We start from the raw sequence: 5,637 nt of genomic DNA on the forward strand, positions 1-5,637 counted from the left end.
TACTTTCACTTTTAAAAGTTTTGCTTCAAACTGTTTGCATCCACTTCCTTAATTTTCTTGGTTATGCCTCACAATTAGAGATTGCTACATTGTGGTGCACTAATGAGACTGCAATGATTGAAGTCAGGGAATTGAGCTCTGGGATGCATCATTCTTCCGAGACCAACTGACAAACTGGCCTCACACTGTGATACACACCCATGGCAGCCGTCAACAATATAGTGGTCAGCAACACAGGCTGGAATGGGTCAGCCTAGAAACTGAGGTACAGCAACAAGCAGCCATAATTATGCATTTTGGAAGTTCAAAAGAAGAGACAAAGAATCAAGGAGACAATTTAACAAAATACTTGTAAAATATGCAACAATTTAAGATGATGAATAAGCATCCAACAGGTTCCACAAACTCCAAGTAACAGAAACTCAAAGAAAGAAACTCAAAATTACCTGATAATTACCGTCGAGAACAAATACAAAGAGAATTTTGAGGATTTTCAAGAGAAGCAAGGGAAGTAGCTAGTCACGCAAAAGGGACCTTCAAAAATAACCAGTGGACTTCTAATCTGTCTTATCTGTCTTCTTAGTCCCAGCTACTCGGGAGGATGAGGCAGGAGATTGGCGGGAACCTGAGAGGCGGAGCTTGCAGTGAACCCAGATCCCACCACTGCACTCCACAGCCTGGGTGACAGAGCCAGATCCTGTCTCAAAGAAAAAAGAAAGAAAGAAAGAAAGAAAGAAAAAAGAAATGTCTTATGGAGTACTTCAGGGTAGAAAGAACACACACTCAAAAGCCATACGAATAAGCAAATTTAAGGTAAAGATAAATACATGAAAAATTATCCAAGATGAAATAATTAACATTGTGCACCTCCACAATTTGTTCTCAATATAACTTAAAACAATAATATATTTAATAAAACAATCTATGACTAATTTTTGTTTGTGACATGCAATGCAGGTACAATTTTGATAACTCAGTAAATGAAACAGTGCAGTTAAGTTACATGGGAGTAACAGTTTTGTATGTTACTAAATGTAAACTAGTATAACTTTAAAAATTGTTATAACATTAGAATGTGCAATATAATCATCATAGCAACCACAATTAAACAAAGAAACAGAAAAGAGTAACCGGCAGGAAGAATGCTTTCTGTACTACAAAAGAGGGTAGGGGCTGTGGATTTAACTAGTCTTCCCTGAGGCTACTGAGCAAGCTATCATGCACCATGAGACAAAGCCTAAGCTGTTGCACTAGGGACTCATCCATATGCAGAACCTGGTGAAGCACTGGTGGCAGAAAGAAGTGGCTAGGTGGAGAGGCAACTGAAACAAAGTTGGCACAGCAACTGCTCCAACCCTGTGTCTTTCTTCATGGCTTCCCAGGAGTTTGAGGTTGAAACAATTGTTGACAAAAGACAAGACAACAATGGGAATACAGTGGATTTGGTTCGGTGGAAAGGTTATGACAAACAGGATGACACTTGGGAACCAGAACAACACCTCATGAACTGTGAAAATGTATGCAAGATTTTAATAGACGACAGACTGAGAAACAGAAAAAACTAGAATGGACCAGGACAAGTAGAATGTGTTCAAACAATGCCAGAAGAAGAACTTCCAGATCTACCAAAGTGGACTATACTAAGAGTTCTCCTAAAACGCTAGTGACTGGCAAATAACACGGATCCAAAAGCAGCCAGTTATTTGCTGCCATCAAGAACGTTAGGAGAAAGGCAGCTTCACTTCTCACTGACGCAAAGGATATGGAGTTAATAAATTCAACTCTCAAGACATTTGCACCTGACAGTCCTATCGACAACAAGAAAACTGTGAGCGGCTTTCAGGAACTCAAGAAACTGGACCCTATTGCAGTAGATCAGCAGGACGTGGTGGGCTTCAAGGTGACAGAAGGGAAACCAGTCAGGGACACTTTGTCAGGTCCCAGTGCAGAACAGGCTGGAATGGAGAACAGGACCCTGCTACAGCCACTAATATCTCAGATGTCTGGCTCAGTTACTGCTTCCATGGCCACAGGCTCAGCTCCCCAAAAAGCTATAATGGTATTAATAGACTCATTAGCAGCCACTGGAACAACAGACACATGTACGTCAGTACCAAGAGTGAAAGATGGCAAAAGACATGTTACTGATGATGGCAGAGACCAGTCTTTTGTCAAGAAAATATACTTCACCTTAGGCTAACAGAGAGTGCCAGCACATACAGGGACATTGTAGTGAAGAAAGAGGATGGATTCACCCAGATATTGCTATCAACCAGATCGACAGAAAAAAATGCACTGAATACAGAAATAATTAAAGAAATGGTGAATGCTCTGAATAGGGCTGCTGCAGAGGACAGCAAGCTTGTGTTGTTCAGTGCAGCTGGAAGTGTCTTTAGTTGTGGTCTTGATTTGGAGTATTTTGTGAAGCATTTAAGGAACGACAGAAACAGAGCAAGCTTTGAAATGGTGAACAACATGAGGAACTTTGTGAATACTTTTATTCAGTTTAAAAAGCCTATTGTTGTATCAGTCAATGGCCCTGCCATTGGACTTGGTGCTTCCATACTGCCACTTTGCGATCTAGTGTGGGCAACCAAAAAGGCATGGTTCCAAACCCTTATACGACCTTTGGACAGAATCCAGATGCATGTTCTACTGTTACATTTCCAAAAATCATGGGTGAAGCATCTGCCAATGAAATGTTAATTGCTGGGCGAAAATTGACAGCACGGGAGGTGTGTGCCAAAGGCCTGGTCTCTCAAGTGTTCTTGACTGGAACTTTCACCGAGGAGGTTATGATTCAAATTAGGGAGCTTTCCTTATATAATGCAGTTGTGCTAGAAGAATGTAAGGCCCTTGTTCACTGTAATATTAAGATGGAGTTGGAAAAGGCGAATAAGAGAGAGTGTGAGGTGCTGAGGATGATCTGGGGCTCAGCTCAAGGGGTAGAATCCATGGTAAAGTATGTTGAAAATAAAATTACTGAGTTTTAATTGTCAGTCTGTCTGATCAGGACCCAAGAACTAAGCCGAATCAAATACATCATGAGGTGCAAGATGCCCTAATCCATTTTCATAGCACAAAACAATTTCACCCAAGGTGAAGGCTTGGAAGCAGATCTGGAAATGTCCAAGCTGTATCTTTAAATTATCATGGCATTTTTTAAGCACTGTAACTTTAAAAGAATTAATAAAACATTTCCTTGAACAAATGTGATTATTTTATACACACATAAGCGTAAATATAAAAGTGGACTGGTGGGTACTAGACTGTTCTTGCAAGCTCTAATTTGTATCTATGGCTACTACTATATATAAGATCAGAATAGCATTTTATTAGATGTGGATGACAGAGAATTCTGTAATAATGTTCATTTTTCTTATTTTTATATCCTAGAATGCAGAGTCTACTGGGGTAGGAGGCAGCCTCAGCTTCCCTCCCACAAAGAGAGACACAGAACTATCAGAGATGGTGCCCTTGACTTTACAGTGGCACAAATAATACAGAGACACAAAATTATGAGTCAAAAGGCTTATCTTTTAGAATAAATATTTCCAAACCAAAATTCCCTGGTCATCATTCTCCTAAACTGAACATATGATTGGAATATATGGTGAGAAATCACCTGACTTTCTTTTCTTAAGGGCATGGTATATTACTGAACATGCTTTAGACTACGAGTCAAGTTTCTGGAAATTATCGTTTTAGCCTCTGGTCACAGACCGGTTTCCTGGGCTGTGCTTTCACTTTAACTCTTGTGTGGCTCAAGGCCAAGTTCCTGAGCCAAACTGAGTCATTACTTCAGCTATTAGTAGTTGTAGGTCCAAGGTCCCAGAAAAGATGAGTACTGCTTTCTTCAAGGCTAGTTAGTACATTTTCTTCCTTCCGAGTCCATCTATTTATGTTCATATCTATTGTCCTCTATTTATATTCATATCTGCATCTTGTCCTCAGTTGTTTTTTTTCTTTTTTGGTTTGTTTGTTTGTTTTTTAAATTTGTTTCTCAAGAGTAAACAAAGCTCTGGGCCAGTGTCAGATGAAATCCAACAGATTTTCCTGCCATACTTACAAGGCTGAGGAGAAAGGATGCTGAGACACACATTGGCAGTCTCCTCTAACCCTCCAGTGATCAAAGTGTTGCCTCTGTCCTGTTTTATTTAACAAAAGAACTATTTGTCACACGGGACTGAAAGGATATCTAAATGAAGGTTTCCGGTTAAGAATTCACCACACTGTTATGTGAAGGCCTTAAAACTAACTCCAGTTTCTGACAGCCAATTAGAGTGTTGCCTCCAAAAATTCCAGCTTTTCTGTTGCTTTTTTTTGTTTGTTTGTTTATGGTCATTGTGTGGCTACTGGGTCTCTGATTTCTTCTTTGTATGCAATGTTGAGACCTGGAGATATAATCTTACTGCTAAAAGTCAGTAATGAGAAATGCAATACAAATAGTTACTATTTTGTGTGTTTTTTTTTCAAAACGTTAAGAATTCAACATTGTAGTCTAAAAATTTTTAATAAAGGTCTTCTTTTCTACCAATGAGGGATACTTATGGCACTGTATGGAATGGCATACATTCCAATAAAATTTCTCTTTTGGGTGGTTATTTCTCTATAAAAAGCTCAGCACTGCTACATATATCTAAAGAGTTTCTTTGTGAGATACATCCTATTTTTCTGTAGAGACACATACTGTGAGATCAGGCAATAGAGCCTTAGCCTTCTTTTTCTGACTATTGACTATATACACCCAGGATTCTGCATTTTCATGAATATTTTAGACCTTAAAATGCAGCCTAGTGAGATGAGGTTTTTCTCTGTGGGAAGCTTTGTTAGTACTTTGCACAAAACCATTGGTTATTTAACTACTGTCTCTTCTATGTCTCTCTTAACAGGAGTAAAACTCTCTGCCCTATTTGTAAACAGAAAATATCCACTTTCAATAATCAGAAAGAAAGTGCCTTTGGGAGACATATTCTAGCTAACTGCCATCTTATGAAAGCCAACTATACACGTTCTTCATCTAGCAGCACTGAAATTTAAACTATAAGAGAATTTTAGGTATCAAGGTCAGTGGTTCTTATTTCCTGGAATTTCAATGTTTTTCCAGATCATAGCAAGGGAACCCAGAAATAGTATTGAAATTCTTACTCTATACACTGTCTTGCTTGAATCCAATGATTATAGAATCATTTTTTTGGTTTCCAAGTTACTTGGGGAATCTTCTGGGTTCACTAGGCTTAGGAAATCAGCAAAGATTCACCAGTGGAGAGCAAAAGCCTGTGCAGGTAAACATTACTTGTCCTACTGTCTAACTCCTCTGGAATTGTAGGTGAAGGTTTGGCTTGCATCCATGGGGGACACCTACCTCAGTCACCAGGCTCAGAAAAGACAAGAGGAATACAAAAAGAAGAAACATCTTCCTTATCTTTTTAATCAGCAGGGCTACTTCAAAAAGGGAAAAGAGTATGGGATACTTTCTCTCTATTTCTTTAGGAAGATCACAATCTGCAGTGTGCACCTCTCTGTGTACATTCTGAAACACAGAAATTTCATTGACCATGAGACTCTGAAAAAAGAAAGTAGCCTATTTTATTTATTTATTTATTTATTTATTTATTTATTTATTTATTTATTTAT

At 38.7% G+C, this 5,637-nt stretch overlaps 1 pseudogene; it reads left to right on the forward strand.

Annotated features, from left to right (window-relative positions):
• Nucleotides 1–1,370: 1,370 nt before the first annotated feature.
• LOC108528767 (testis-specific chromodomain protein Y 2-like) lies at nucleotides 1,371–2,993 on the forward strand (annotated as a pseudogene).
• Nucleotides 2,994–5,637: the final 2,644 nt, after the last annotated feature.

Source organism: Rhinopithecus bieti, unplaced genomic scaffold (assembly GCF_001698545.2).
Source record: "Rhinopithecus bieti isolate Rb0 unplaced genomic scaffold, ASM169854v2 scaffold_5875, whole genome shotgun sequence".
Classification (NCBI taxonomy): Eukaryota; Metazoa; Chordata; class Mammalia; order Primates; family Cercopithecidae; genus Rhinopithecus; species Rhinopithecus bieti.